Genomic DNA, 16,879 nt, shown 5'->3' with positions numbered 1-16,879 from the left:
GCCGCACCGCATGCTGCCCTCGAAGCGGCTGCGGGGGGGACGAGACTGTCACACACTTCCTTCTGGAATGTGCCTACGCAGAGGAAGACTGGAGAGGAATGCAGTGGTGTTTGTCGCGGTTCGTCCCGAGCAGCGCCGTGACGCGGGACTCTGTGCTCTACGGCCTGTTCCCCGGGACGCACACCGAGACGAATATTAACTGTGCCTGGAGGATCATCAACTCGGTGAAGGACGCTCTCTGGGTGGTCCGAAACCTGTTGGTCTTCCAGCTGAAGGAGTTGACCCCGACTGAGTGCTGCAGACTGGCACATTCCAAGGTTCAGGACTACGTGTTGAGGGACGCGCTGAAGCTTGGGGCAGCTGCCGCCAAGGCACGGTGGGGAAAGACCACCGTCTAACATCTGCCTGCCTAACGAAGAACAGGGGGCCCACGCAGTCATTTGGGCTCCGCTGGCGTCTGAGCTCAATGTAATCGCACCAACCTGTGAATATGAATGATTACCCTGTTTCGATACGAAAAGAAATGGAATGTTTACAGAATGATGACAAGTCCAATTGTATAGATTAAATATATATGAATAAAGTATATTTTTGAAATAAAAAAAAAACTATCAGGTAACCATGCTGATGTTCATGCTAGGGATTTTAGAATACTTACCAAGATTTAGTAATAATGACGTGCTAATGTGTGTAAATAGGATTCCCATTCTTGTCTTGTTGCTCCAATCCAGTTTGGAGAATTGGACATTTCCCTTTCATTGTTGAGAATCTCATTTCTGCTGATCACACCCTTTTTCTGAACTGACCCATGCCTTTCAAGATTCTGAACTTAGTCACTATTAATGAGTCAAGATTTAATTCTATATCTTATCAACTGAACTTTGAAGTTTTTCCAGCTGTTCATGTTCCTTGTATATATGTCACCATCATCTCTCCTCAATAGATTAGTGATCAGTCTAAGGATTGGGAATGCTATGGAAATCAACAAAAGGCACTGAAAAGTTCACCAAAAAAAGGAGTAAAATAAAATGAGAGAACGTGATCAGACTATCTGGAGTAATGTGTGCAGTTTTATTTCTCTGATTCAAGAAAGGATATATTTGCCAAAGTAGGAGTGCAGCAAACATTCACCAGATTCCTTCTATTCAATTTTTGGGTTTGTGACCACCGTTACCTCAGTATTTGCAGCTGACCATTTGTACGTTCAGATTGAAGATCTTGACCCACGGGAGGGGTCTCACGGTTCCGCGATCGGTCAATAAACATGAGCAATTCAATCTGGTTCTGTAAGATTTCATACTTTATTATCACAGTCAGGTACAGGTTGTCCAGCAACACAGAGCTTAAACACTTTTGTGTCTCTAGGAGAAACTGCACACATGGCTTAAGACAAAGACATTTTAATATATTTTTTGAAAAGAGGTACAGCCATAATTACAGAGCAAATTCAAACAATTACCAATCAAATTTAATCAAATGACATTATTGACAGCACTTAGCCCAATGATATTTCCTGGGAACCAACCTTCCTTTACATATCTAAGCACCTTTATCTCCTGAAACTATTTTTTTCACCTGCACTTGCAGTCAGTTAGGATGGCTAGTAATGTCTTATTTAGTCTAGTTATTTCTATGCTGTAAAGGAAGCATTGTCTGCTCATCTTTGTTAAAGCACACTATGGATAATTCAGGAATGCAGCTTTTAGCAGGGTTAAAAGCTATTTTATGCAGCTTTTAAGCAGAATTGGCAATTTTCAGCCAAGAAACCATTTTGTCATGTTATTTGCGTTAAGAAGCCATTTTGTTACTGCCTATGTTAGTAAGAGCATGTATTAAATGGTTGTTCGTGACAACAGCCTGTATTCAGATTTCAGATCCTCACGATAATTTATTAAAGCAGCAGTATCGATATGATACATTAATCAATTAGCAAAGAAGAGTATCGACTTTGTGATATTTGATATGATTCACAGATACCACAGCACAAACAGGCAGGTGGCACAGTCTGTGTCAATCTCATTAAAGCTGAGCAATCTGCTCTCTAGCCGAAGTGTTAGGTGTCTTCCTTTAATTTCTTCTGATCCATTTTCCGTCTGAACAAGACAGTTCCCTAAATAGAATTGCTCCCAAAGAGGCCTACCTGATGAGGACTGCCCCTTGACCATGAGCAAGTGTTGCTGATACACCATATTTCTAAGGGCTGGTAGTTTACCCTGTCCCCCATTTACCTAAGAATATAGGAAATAGGAGTAGGCTGTTCACTCCCTCAAGCCTGCTCCGCCATTCAATACGATCATGGCTGATCTCATCTCAGCCTCGACTCCACTTTCCTGCCTGCTCCCCATAATGCTTCAACCCATTACTCATTAAAAATCTGTTTATCACCTCCTTAAATTTAATTAATATCCCAGCATCAACTGCACTCTGGGGAAGTGAATTCCACAAATTCACGATCCTTTCAGAGAAGTAATTTCTCCTCCTCTCAGTTTTAAATCTGCCACCCCTGATCCTAAAACTACAAAGTCTCAACCTAGATCGCCCCACAAGAAGAAACACCTTGCCAAATCTACTTGGGCAATCCTCATTAGAATCTATAAACATCAATGAGATATCCTCTCATTCTCCTAAACTCCACAGGATATAGGGCTAAACAACTCAATCTCTCTTCATAAGACAAACCACTCAGCTCTGGAATCAAATCTAGAGAATCCCTTCAACCGCTGGACATTGGACACCTGCTATGATGTTCGGATAACTATTATTCCTTTGCCCACAATCAACTGAAGGTTACTTGACTTCCTTTCTAAGAACAAAACTCACTATTTTCCCATAACTACATTAATAAAAGGGTAGAGGTGGAGCAAGATAAATATTTGGTGTTGGTTCAATGGAACATTGTGACTTCAGACACCCTAGCAATTCTTGAGATTTTTCTTGTACCTTTCTTTTTGTCTTTATTTACTAGAAATTTGCTTAGATTTGGAGAAGGCTAGTTACTGCCGTAACAGTAGTTAATTAATGCATCATCCTTCACAGAAAATACGAGAAAAATGCTGTATTATAAAGAATAATCTCAACATTGGGATGGGAGGTCTCTTGTATGAGAAGTGATTGGGCTAATTGGGTCTGTATTCACTGGAATTTAGAAGGATGAGAAGGATCTTGTTGAAATGTATTCAATTCTGATAGAACTGGACACAACGGATGAAATACTGTGCTCCCTCAGTCCAGGGAATCTAGAACAGTTTCAGGATACATGGGAGGCCATTTTGGACTGTTTGAGGAGAAATCTCTTCTGTCAGAGGGTGATGAACCCATGGATGTCTTTTCCAAAGAAGGCTGTGGTGGCAAAGTTTCTGTATACATTTAAGAAAGAAATATATTTCTAGAAGATAGTTGTGCCAAGGGGAATGTGGAGAGAATAGAAGTATTGCATTAGGAATGAGGATCATCCATGATCACATTGAACAGCAGAGCGGGTGAAATCAGTGTAATGACCTAATCCTGCTCCTATGTTTCTGGATTTCAAAATTGCCTATAGTACCTACATGCTAACTTCCTTGTAACTTCATATATCATGGAGTCCACAGGCCAATAACTTGCTTTCTAATTTGCAACACAATCACAATCTTTTATCAAAGGATTGTCGTGACAGAGAGGCAACTTCTCAGCATTACTACACTGGTGGCATTATTTTCGATTTTGAGGCCATTAGATTATTCCAGCATGCACTGACTTGTTGAAAATAAAAAAAACATTTAAACAGAAATTCTTCCTCCTATCCTATTTGATGAATTAGTCCTCTACATGGTGTATTCTATTTTTTCCTCATTTCAGCTGTAAGTATCATGCACACTCTAGGCTTGGTGTTCCGATTAAGTCCTGCCAAGAGAACATTGCTGCTGGCCTCACATCCCAGGAAATCAGGGCTGTGCTGTCTGCAATTTTCCATCCATTACTCTGTTGAGTTTCACTCAATCCAGAATTACCAGGGTTCTTATTTTGTGCCAAGGTCCATGTAAACATCCCAAGGTTGATTTTATGTGGGCGCCCTCCCAAACACCCGATGTAATTTCACCAGAAAACTGGCATAACTCTTGGAGAAGCAAGTAAAATTCAACCCCTCTCTGTTTAGTGAGCATGGCCTGCTCAGTTGAAGTAGGAAGGATGGGCTGCACTGTTCTGCAGAAAGGAATTTTGCCCATTGCAAATTACACATTCAATTACTTGCAAAATAATGTTGCATAACAAGCCTAGCTTTATTTCAATTATTTTTGCACTTTGTTCTCTATACTTTAATCTTTGCTAATATGTTATTCCATAAATGCTTATCTTATGCAATGTGGCTTCATGCGGGATCTTAAATGATGCTTGAATATCCATTTATGCTGCAGTTTCCGGAGGAATAAAATCATGGTGGGACACTTTGACCAGGAGGACTGTACAAGCCGTGGGTGAGCAGGTGAGTGATGGTGATGCTGTGAAAGTGGATGGGTGAAATGAAAACAGAGAATGCTAGAGGAACTCAGCAGGTCTGTCAGCATCCCTGGAGAGTGAAACAGAATCAATGTTTCAAAGCTGATACGACTCTTCCTCCTCATCTCAACTAGAAACATTAACTCCATTTCACTCTCCACCAATACTGCCAGACATGCAGAGTTCCTCCAGCATTCTCTGTTTCCCTTTCAGATTTCTGGTATCTGTAGTGTTTACCTTGTGTTAGGTGGCCTGGTATGAGGGAAACCTGTAGACGTTGGTGGGTGTTGTGGGGTTTGGGTTTCTGATAATTCTGTGACAGTGGATAAGGCACTGTGTTGCTGTGCAGCCTGTAAGAGTGTGGAGAGGAGTTGGCTGGGGAAATCGTGTAATTGTTGGATGGGAGGTGGTGCGACCTGTGAGACTGGGGCTGAGGGATTGTGGTGCTAGGGAAACCTGTGACAGGGGCAGGATGGTGATAAAAATCTCGTGAGAATAGGTGGGCCGGGTGGTGGACCATTGCTGGGCACTTCTAGCTCAATCAGCCGCTGATTCCATATTTGCATTTGGAAACACGGTTATAAAATACAGCCTTAGAACTATTGTCTGTATTTTCCTCCCCCCATTTTCTGATACCATGCTAACTGGTTATATCCTCTCTACCTCTTGAAGAGTAATGTCACGTTTGTTACCTTTCAATCCATTGGCATTTTTCCAGAATTGAGGGATTTTTGGACATCAAAACTAATGCATTCACCGTTTCTACAACTACCTCTTTTCAAACTCTTAATAACTCCAGGGTACTTGTCAGCCTTTAGTATGATTAATTTCTTATTTTTTTTACTGGCATTAATCTGTTTACCTTTCTCACACTGTTTTGTATTTGCATTTTTTATGTGAAGACACAAAACATTGAACACCTCTCCCCTTTGTCAATTACAATTTCTTTTGTCTCAGGTTCTCTTGTTTTGTGACTCTTTTCCTTTTTGTATAATTGGAGATATTTTCACACTTCCAATTTATATTTTTTGCTAATTTACACTCATAATTTCTTTTTCATTCTGCATCAAAATTTTAATCATCCTTTGCTGGTTTCTATAATTGTCCTAATCCTCAGCCTTACTACTCTTTTTTTAGCAACAGAATAAGATTCTTCTTTGAACCTAAAACTCTCCTTATATTTTTTTCTAAACCACAGATGAGTCATTGTATTTCATTAAGTTTTTGTTTCTCTGGATCTTTACTCAGAATTATGATACTTTTCCCCCCTTAAACTTTCTCCATTATTTTTCTATCAACGTACCTTTTAATCTGATGCTGCAAACAACCTCATCCTTATCCCTCACACTCAAGCAATTGGCTTTACTGCACAAAAGTGTAAGATTCTAGTTTTGAAATTAGTAGGTGACGCTTAATATAAATTCCATCAAATTGCTACCACTCTCCTCCAGAGTATTGCTAACTATGCGATGCCTAATTAACCATTATCACACAAGATAAGAGAAAATTTGAAACGTTCTTACCTGGTTGTTTGACGGAACTATCCCAAATATACTCCATAAACTCATTCTCCAAACTAACATTGCAAATTTGATTAGTGCAGTGTATATGAAGTCCCAAATGATTGATACATTATCTTTGCTTCAAACCCCTCTCACGTTTTGATTAATACTTTATCCTATAAGTCATTCTCACCAATATTTTCTACTCCTTGTTACTACTTATCTCCAATAATATAAATTATATTTACTGATATTTTAAGGCAATTATTGTCAGTTGCCCTGCGTCCCTTTTAATTTTGTCTTTTTTTAAAGTATTTGGTTCAGAAAATTGCTCACCATATAACTGTAATGGCTACTAGATCAAATGTATTTATTTTGTACCATTAATGCATATATCTTAATACAAAGGCTTTGTGCATGAAGTTAAAACACCTTTAAGATTAATTTCTTGTCACTTTTCCCTGTTTGAAGCTAATTCATTTGAACAAACATCAAGAAGTCCTTGCTGCCATACTTTTCTACTGCATGTCTTTGGCTTTCTTCTTGGATTTATAAATGACCCCTCATCTGAATCCCCTACCTTCCCCTATTTATTGTTATGTCTTCAGTACAGTCATAATTATCTGATTGATTGGAAATCTGGTTCTAACTTGGTTTAAGTGAAGCCTGTCCAACAATGCTGGATGTCCATTCTATACGAAGTGGGAATTATGCAATGAGGTACGTACAAAGTCACCATGTCCAATGATGTGCAGGTTAGGTGGATTGGCCATGCCAACTTGTCCATTATGTCCAGCGATGTGCAGGCTAGGTAGATTGGCTATGTGAAATGTAGGGTTAGGGAAGAGGGTGTGGATCTGGGTGGGATGCTTTTTGGAGGGTGAATGTGGACCCGATGGGCTGAATGGCCTACTTCCATACTGTGAGGATTCTATGATTCAATGTCATTTTTGGATGAATGCTCCTATTGAAAAATGTTAGAAATTAGAATGGGCAGTACAGAATGCAAAAGATTTCACACCACAAGCTGAAATCAATTATTTTAACTTTCTATATGGTTTTGGTCCATCTTCACCATTCTAGTGTAAGTGAAAAATCTCAATATTCACCATTACTTTGTTTGCTTAGCAAGAATTCTCTCTCTCCCTCTCCAGGGAATCGTTGTGATTTTCAATCTCAAATAATTCACCTGTCAGCATCACAACCACTTTTATTTTCCATTGAGGCTAAAAAAATGTATAGCCGAGTGACTGACGTAAAATGGATCGCTGATTTTATAGCTGACCATTCTACACTATTGATCAAAGTTAAAATTATCTCAAAGGATTGCTGGAGAAACTCAGCAGGTGTGGCAGCATCTGTGGGAAGAAACCAAAGCTAATGTTTCGGGTCCAGTAACTCTTCCCTGTCTTCACCTTACTTTAACACTCTCGTTCCACCTTGACCCCTCCCTCTGACCTTTTACCCACACACAACTTGCTCATTGAGAACTGTTGATGTGACATCAGTCTCTTTAATTTCTCTGCCCCACCTACTCATTCAAACCTATCTACCTCTGAACTGACTGCATTTCATGCGCTCAGATCCAATCCTGACTTTGTCATCAAGCTGCCGACAAAGGTGGTGCTCTTGTTGTCTCATGTGTGACCTCTACATTGTGGAGGTTGAGTGTCAGCTCTTGGACACTTTCTTCCATTTTCCCCTGGACCATGATCCCACCTTCGAATATCAGACCAAAACGAAATCACCTGACTTGAGATATTAACTCTGCCTTTCTTCCCTCAGATGCTCCCGATCTTTGTTTTATCTGAAAGATGTTTGAAGGTAAAATCAATCTTTTCAAGTACCAGCAGAGGACTCTGCAAGATGAAGCAAAGAAGGTGCAATTTGAGTCAAAATGTACCATTATATTTAAGGAAGGAATGGCTTTCCACTTCAGCTAAACTGTGTTTAGTTGTGAAATGATACACTTCTCAATTGTTACAGCTATGAACAGAAACTTCATTTAAACAGTTTGATTGTTGTATTATAAGAAGAAGCACAGTTCTTGGTTAATGCATTAAAATTTATAACCAGAAATGTTTTTAATCATTTTTGTTGTTTAGGTTGTAGACACAGAGAGCTGAATTTTCACTATGGAAGTGGGGACAAGAGCCAGGTTTATTTTTGGATCAGACACTCATTGCCAGTTGTGCTGGATTGAAAGGGTTAATATGAGCAATGCCATAAGCACTACCCATCGTGATAAAGTCTCATGGACTTGTCTCAGGATTTCGGCAAAGTGAGACCTGACATCTGGTCCTCTCTGTGACAATGGGCTGAATATTGGCAAAGTGCAGGTGACATTGACTTTTTCTGGGGGCTTCTTACCATGAGATCCAGTGAGAATTGTTGTTGTATCTTACCAATCTTGCCTTATTAACTATCTACCCTGTCCCTATTCGATTCCATCCCAATCTTATCATGCAACATTACCAGAACTACTTGTTACACATTGGTTACCTCCAAAAGGCTGGCAGTCTTGCACCAATGCCATGTATAAAGTCCCAGTTTACAAGGACCTGCACAGTTCCTGACATTAGTCAATGACATGCCAGACAAAGGGAAATTGTCTTTCACATCCCCCAGACCAGCACACAAGACCATGCCAGTCTTGTCTGAGTTTGCCACCTGGGTCAGTGCAGTCTCAATCATCTGAGGGAATGCCCAGCACTGTGGGAGGAAAGTCTTCACTCCATCAGGGTACATGCCACCATTTTCTCTCTGATGTCCCCATCACTCTCCACCTCTGCTCCTGTACTCACCTTCTACCAAGGCGCATGGTCTACCACTCTCACTATTGTCTGCAATATTTTCCATTTCTTATTATCAACCACCTGAACCCTCTGACAGCACTAACATTGCATGCCTTCTGTGCTGCCAACTGACTTACTCAGGACACCTCCTCACTTGCACCAAGCTGTGCTACCCACTTTTATCTTCCATAAAACCTGCCTCTCTCGCATTCCATGAGGGAAGAAGCCCCCTGCAGAATTAATAAAACCCAAGGTGGATAGTAGGCGGCCTGACATTTGGCTCCTCACAGTTATACAAGAAGACGATAAGACCAAAAGATGGCGGAACATTCAGCCAATCAGTGGTGCTCCATCATTTGATCATGACTCTTATGTTTCTCACCCCCAATCCTGACTTCTCCCCATAATCTTTGATCCCCTAACTAATCAACAACCTATCTATCTCTTCCTAAATACACAGAGTTCCACAGATTCAGCACCCTTTAGCTGAAGAAATTCCTCCTCAACTCAGTTCTCAAGGGTCATCTATTCACTCTGAGGCTGTGCTCCTGGGTCCTACTACAGCACTACCTTAGAGTGGACAGATGGAAACATCTTCTCCATGTCCATTCTATCCAGGCCTCTCAGTGTCCTGTAAGTTTCATTGAGATGTTCCCTTATCTTTCTAAACTCCATTGCATCCTCAATGAGTCAGAGTCCTCAACAGCTCCTCATATGGCAAACCCTTCATCCTCAGATCATTCTTGTGAACCTCCTTCGAACCTCCTGCAAGGCCAACACATCCTTCCTTAGGTATGGGGCCTAAAACTGCTCTCACTATTCCAAATGCCGTCTGACCAGAGCCTTATACAACCTCAACAGTACATCTCTGCTCTTGTATTCTCGCTCTCTTGGAATGAACGCTAACATTGCATTTACCTTCATAACTGCCAACTGAACCTACAAGTTAACTTTAAGAGAATCCTAAGGTTGCTGATTCTGACCATCCGAGTATCTGACTGACTATGGCCAAGTGTCTGGATTGGTATCACAGGTTACCCTTGACTTACTGTGCTGGCTAACCCTGGCTGAAAGCTATTCCCTTCGACTTGACTGTCCCTGCTGACAGACTTGATAAGGTTCCTGTCTTTGTGTCTGTGCGAAATGGCAAGGCAAGACAGAAGCAGTATAACCCTGGTAACTCTGGCCAAGGAGGTGAAGTGAAAGTCGAGGCAATGCAAGCCAGGTGGCTCACAGTTAGTGAGTGCTGTAATAGGAAATGGAGAGCCTGGAGAGGCAGCCTGGTGCAGTCGATGAGCTGGATGTGTGACCCCTGAGTGCACAGTGTCCTTGCAGTCGCATTACAATGATAGTTGCTGGTGCAGCTGGAGATGCAGCACTGAAGTGCAGAATCATCTTGTAAGTGGAATGGAGATGTGTCTTGAGGGTTCTTGGAGGCCGATACATGTCAGTGGACATGGGGTATTTGGGGCCAGGGAGTGTGCTCTGGGATCTTGGTTCTCAGTGTCGAATATGGATTTCCATTGCAGTCAGCTGAAGTCACCAGGCACCCACTCTGATTTCCATCTTTAGCTTGTTTGCCATGTTTTGTAAAATAGGAAGCTGAATATTTATGAAGTGAATTGCGGAATTAATATGATGTGTAATTAGATAAATCCACCTTAATGTTTAGCTTACTGTTGCCTGGTGAGAAACTTGCCTGTCACCAACAAATTGCATAGAAAAAGGAGAAAGATGCTCTTGATGTCAAGATGGATTTCTAATCCAATTTTGTCACAGATCTTTCTGTAGTCCATGTTGCTCAGACCCTGTCATATCACTATAACCTACAATGAGTTGCTAATATGCAAAGAACTACATATTGAGAATGACAAGAAATTTATCTGGTGAACAGGAACTGTGTTTCATCCACTACACTACACCAGGAAGGTTGTGTAGGTTGTGTTGGTACTCGTTCAGATAATATTGCCATTGCTGTCGAGACCAGCATTAATTTTTTTTTCTTTTTTTTTCCACCACTAGGAAGAAAGGAAACACCTGAGTGGCCAGTGACAAGCAGTGCCCTCCTCGACAAAGGGCAATATCTCCTGGTTATATATATATATATTTTTTCTTTTTCTTTCTCCCCAACACTACCACCTAACTGCTTATTTTTTCCCCAACACCCATGTTGTGTATGTGCAGGTATAAGACACAGTGATAGACAACAGGTGTACAAATCTTTATTCAAATTCCACCACCATGAGGAAAGGAAACACCTGAGTGGCCAGTGACAAGCAGTGCCCTTTGCAGAGGGCAATACTGCATGATCAAACAGTGAAGGGGAGGGCAGGAATTAAATCAAAATGGAGTTGGAGAGGGAAATAAAACACTCCAGTCCCTGCGGTGCCCAACTTTCCCTGAAAATCTCGAGGGTGTTGGTGGACACTGTATGCTCCTTCTCCAGGGACACCCAGGCTCTGACATGCAGGCCAATATTTATTGCTCATCCTTAATGATCTTTAAGTAGGTGGGAGTGAGCTGTGAGTTTCCCACACTGACAGGATATGGTGGCTTCACTATGACCAGACAGTGTACAAAAAGGTGGAAGAAATTCACTTGCAGATCTTCAGGGGTAAGCACACAAGTAATGTCGAGACAGATTTCCTTCTCAATTAGTGCCAGAGGGGGCAGAAACGAAGATCTGACAGATGAAGTGTGGGACCGCACAGCAGTCTTCACTCAGGCTGTCAGCGGTCTCAATGGATTGATCTGCAAATTGGAACAAAAGTCTCCCCCTTCACCAGATGCCTCAGGGGAGCCAGAGACCTGACACTCAGGCCAGAGACCTGGCACTCAGGCCAGAGACCTGGCACTCAGGCCAGAGACCTGACACTCAGGCCAGAGACCTGACACTCAAGCCAGAGACCTGGCACTCAGGCCAGAGACCTGGCAATTAGGCCAAAGACCCCTGACACTCAGGCCAGAGACCTGGCACTCAGGCCAGAGACCTGACACTCAGGCCAGAGACCTGACACTTAGGCCAGAGACCTGGCACTCAGGCCAGAATCGCTCCGCACTTCATTGATGCTGATCTGGATCGAATGTTGGAGAGCATGAGAGAGATAAGGGAAGTCCCTTTCCCCCTTACCTTTCCTAACTGTGAATTAAAAAGGAGGCCAGCTCTTGGAGTATCTCCCTTTTTTCAGCGCTATCTCTTTCTGCCTCAGGGTCCTCCTCCTTTATTCCATCCTCCTCCTCACAGACACATACAATATAGTACCTTTTCTATGAAGAATAGGGAGGTCACTTATACTTGGAAGGTGTGAATTGAGATCATGTAGAGGAACGATGGGATCTCACCAAATATAAATATAACAATCATTAAAGGTTGCATCATAGGTTAGCGAGGCCATTAAAAAACACAAACAATATGTCAGTTTATTAGTGGAGAGAAAGAATTTGTATTGCACATTTCACAATCAGAAATCTCAAAGCATTTTACACCAATGGAGTGTTTCATGAAGTTTCATCACTGTTGTTGGGTAGGAAATACAGCAGCCAGTAAGATGTGATATTTTGATTTATTTATTGTCACGTGTATCTTGTTACAAAATTCAGTGAGAAGTGTTGTATAATGTCACCACTCTCCAGCGCCTTCGTAAAACACAAATAAACCAAAACATTGAATAAAAAGGTGGAAAAATGAAGAAAAAAAGGAAGTGTCCAACTTTACAGTTCTTCTTGTGAAGTGCTCGGTCATGGACCATGGGCCTGATGGTCAGGTACAAGTCCCTTCACTGCTGGAATGAAAGTCTCCACTCTTCGGTGCCAACTCACCTCACTACTATGAGTCCACGCTGGAACATGCCAGGGCAGAAGCCACCGATGTTGGTGAGTACTGAACCAGCCCAAACTTGACTCCACCGCTACCATGAGTCTGCCTCGGGCCCACCTCATCAATGCAGTCGCTGATGCCCCAGCTCTCCTACTGGGTCCAAACTCACCTCCCATCGCCACCTCCATGAATCTGCACTGGAAGCAGTCACCGCTGAGAACCCAACTTCACCTCCGCAGCAGCCATGAGTTGGCGCGAGGATCACCGCGATGGTGCAGGAACTGCTGGGTACCCAAACCCACCTCCAATACTATTGCCACGAGTATGCACCCCTGGGCCACTCAGGTCTGAGACCAGGCTCTTCACTGAGAAGTAAGTGAATTAAAATAGAAAAGAAAAGAAAATTGAGAGAAAAGAGGAAAAAAGAAAAGAGAAGAAACAATAAAAAAGCAGACAGGGTGGAGTCCTGGGCTCAAAAGCCCCATTCCACCACCATCTTTCCAGATGTAAGCAGACACCAAATTCCCACATACAGCAAGGTGAGGAACAATCTATTTATCTGTGCTGTTTGAGGGATAACCATCAATCAAGACTAGGGACAACTTGCCTACTCTTTGAAATAGTGCTCTGTGAGCTTTTACATCCAGCCAAGCAGTCAGATGAGGCTCTCTCTATTTTTTTTAATTATTTCATGGGCTGTGGGCATTGCTCAAGCTCAGCATTAATTGTCCACACTAGACCATTTCAGAGGACAGTGAAGAGTCACCAACATTGATCTTGGTTTCAAGTCACATGTCAGACAGATCAGATAGGGGTAACAGATTTCCTTCCCTCAAAGATGTTAGTAAGGGTTTTTAACAACAATTCATGAATGCCATCACTGATATCTACTCTCATTTACAGAACTTTTGTTAATCACTTCAAATTCCACTTGTTGTCACATGCCAAGAGCAATAACTTCTGGATACTGGTCCAGTGACATTTCTATGAGGAGAAAGTGAGGTCTGCAGATGCTGGAGATCAGAGCTGGAAATGTGTTGCTGGTCTCCTGTTCCCTGGATGCTGCCTGACCTGCTGCGCTTTTCCAGCAACACATTTCCAGCAGTGACATTTCTACTATGTTACCATCTTCCCCAAAAAGAACCTTGTTGCTAAAATCCCTCACCCTTGGAGCTATTCTGGTAAATTTCCTATGTACTCTCTCAAGGACCCTCACTTTCTCTCAAATAAGTGGTGACCACAACTGGACACAGTACTCCGGCTCTTACTGGAGCTTTGTACCTTGCCTACTTTTGTACATAATCAATACTTGATTTACCAAGACCAAGGTCCCATAGGCTTCACTAATGACTCTCGCAACATGACTTGTTGCTGTCTTCAAACATCTTTACATCTCCACCTCAGGTCAGGCTGTTCTTGTTCATTCGTTAGAACTCTGTCATTTAGTCTGTCTTTAGTTTAGTCTGTTGTTTGTCCTTCTTTAGTTTAGACTGTCTTTAGTCTGCCTTTTGGTCTGCATTTAATCTGTATTTAATTTGTCTTTAGTCTGTAGTTAGTTTAGTCTGTCTTTAGTCTGTCTTTAGGTCTGCATTTAGTCTGTCTTTAGTCTGTCTTCAGTTTAGTCTGTCTTTAGTATGTCTTTAGTCTGTCTTCAGTCTGTCTTTAGTATGTCTTTAGTCTTCAGTTTAGTCTGTCTTTAGTTTAGTCTGTCTTTAGGAGAAAGTGAGGACTGCAGATGCTGGAGTACCAGAGTTGAAAAATGTGGTGGAGGAAAAATGTAGTGAGGAAAAACTGAATACAGCCTAAACTAAACACAGACTAAAGACAGACTAAAGTTGAAAAATGTGGTGCTGGAAAAACACAGCAGGCCAGGCAGCATCCGAGGAGCAGGAGAATCGACGTTTCGGGCATAAACTCTTCTTCAGGAATCAAGACAGACTAAAGACAGACTAAATACAGACTAAAGACAGACTAAACGGAAGACAGACTAAAGACAGACTAAATGCAGACCAAAAGACAGACTAAAGACAGTCTAAACTAAAAAAGGACTTATGCCCGAAACGTCGATTCTCCTGCTCCTCGGATGCTGCCTGGCCTGCTGTGTTTTTCCAGCACTACATTTTTCAACTTTAGTCTGTGTTTAGTTTAGGCTGTATTTAGTTTAGACTGTATTTAGTTTGTATTTTCTCACCCTCTCCTTTCTGCAAAAATTCACTATTTCCCACTTTTTTGTGTACCACACCATTTCCCTCTTATCGGCACATTCTGTTTACCTATCTCTGTCTTGTTACAGGTGCTGATCCTATCCTCACTGTCTGCCCCACCCTCAAGTTTTATATCACCAGAAAATGTTGATATTTTACTTTGCATTTCAACTTTGAGGTCACATCGTCATTTATATAATAACAAAAAAAATTAAAACAGATGCAAAGTGTTGAGTATTACCACAGGTTGTGGTGGCTCAGTGCAACAGTGGGAATCAGGGCTAATGCTGACATTTGCCGAGGGCAGGTCTAGCTCTGGGGTTTTATATCAAGAGGCCGTGGGCATGTCCAATGAAAGTGGATGGGTTCTCCACGTTACTGGTCCAATCAGGGGACTGGCAGGTCTGAAGCCTCAGCAATACCACGGGAGGGACGGAGAATGTTACTGAGACAGGCAGGAGACACCAAGGGTGCATCAACATGGAAAATGTCTTTGGACAGGTGAATGAAAATAATACTTTAGAATAGCCAGTGACAGCAGGCCACAATCATTGGAGGTAGATCACATCCCAGAGATGGAGTAAGGAAAGAGATCAATCTGAGACTGGTACAGTTAAGAACAAAAGCGAGTCAAACAGTCAGGGCAGGAAGGGACAAAGCAAAGACTAAGGTAGCACTGACAAATTAAACTGCATTTATTTCAATGCATGGGACCTAACGAGGAAGGCTGATGAAGTCAGGGCATGGTTAGGAACATGGGATTGGGATATCATCGCAATTACAGAAACATGGCTCAGGGATGAACAGGACTGGCAGCTTAATGTTCCAGAATACAAATGCTACAGGAAGGATAGAAAGGGAGGCAAGAGAGGAGGGGGAGTGGCATTTTTGATAAGGGATAGCATTATAGCTATACTGAGGGAGGACATTCCCGGAAATACATCCAGGGAAGTTATTTGGGTGGAACTGAGAAATAAGAAAGGGGTCATCACCTTATTGGGATTGTACTATAGACCACCTAATAGTCAGAGTGAAATTGAGAAACAAATTTGTAAGGAGATCTCAGCTATCTGTAAGAATAATAGGGTGGTTATGGTAGGGGATTTTAACTTTCCAAATACAGACTGGGACTGCCATAGTGTTAAAGGTTTAGATGGAGAGGAATTTGTTAAGTGTGTACAAAACAATTTTCTGATTCAGTATGTGGATGTACCTACTAGAGAAGGTGCAAAACTTGATCTACTCTTGGGAAATAAGGCAGGGCAGGTGACTGAGATGTCAGTGGGGGTGCACTTTGGGACCGGCAACCATAATTCTTTTAGATTTAAAATAGTGATGGAAAAGGATAGACCAGATCTAAAAGTTGAAGTTCTAAATTGGAGAAAGGCCAATTTTGACGGTATTAGGCAAGAACTTTCAAAAGCTGATTGGGGGCAGATGTTCGCAGGTGAAGGGGCAGCTGGAAAATGGGAAGCCTTCAGAAATGAGATAACGACAATCCAGAGAAAGTATATTCCTGTCAGGGTGAAAGGAAAGGCTGGTAGGTGTAGGGAATGCTAGATGACCAAAGAAATTGAGGGTTTGGTATAGAGAAAGAAGGAAGCATATGTCTGGTATAGACTGGATAGATCGAATGAATCCTTAGAAGAGTATAAAGGCAGTAGGAGTATACTTAAGAGGGAAATCAGGAGGGCAAAAAGGGGACATGAGATAGCTTTAGCAAATAGAGTTCAGAAGAATCCAAAGAGTTTTTACAAATAAGACAAAAGGGTGACTAGGGAGAGAATGGGGCCCCTCAAAGATCAGCAAGACAGCTTTTGTGTGGAGCCACAGGAGATGGGGAGAGATACTAAACGAGTATTTTGCATCAGTGTTTACTGTAGAAAAGGACATGGAAGATATAGAATGTAGGGAAATAGATGGTGACATCTTGAAAAACGTCCATACTAAAGAGGAGGAAGTGCTGGATGTCTTGAAATACATAGAAGTGGATAAATCCCCAGGACCTGATCAGGTCTGTGGGAAGCTAAGGAAGTGATTGCTAGGCCCCTTGCTGAGATAGTTGCATTGTTCATTGTCACAGGT

Source organism: Chiloscyllium plagiosum, chromosome 4, assembly GCF_004010195.1.
Source record: "Chiloscyllium plagiosum isolate BGI_BamShark_2017 chromosome 4, ASM401019v2, whole genome shotgun sequence".
NCBI classification, from domain to species: domain Eukaryota; kingdom Metazoa; phylum Chordata; class Chondrichthyes; order Orectolobiformes; family Hemiscylliidae; genus Chiloscyllium; species Chiloscyllium plagiosum.
The sequence above is the reverse complement of the archived record's forward strand: the minus strand, read 5'-3'. Positions refer to the sequence as shown.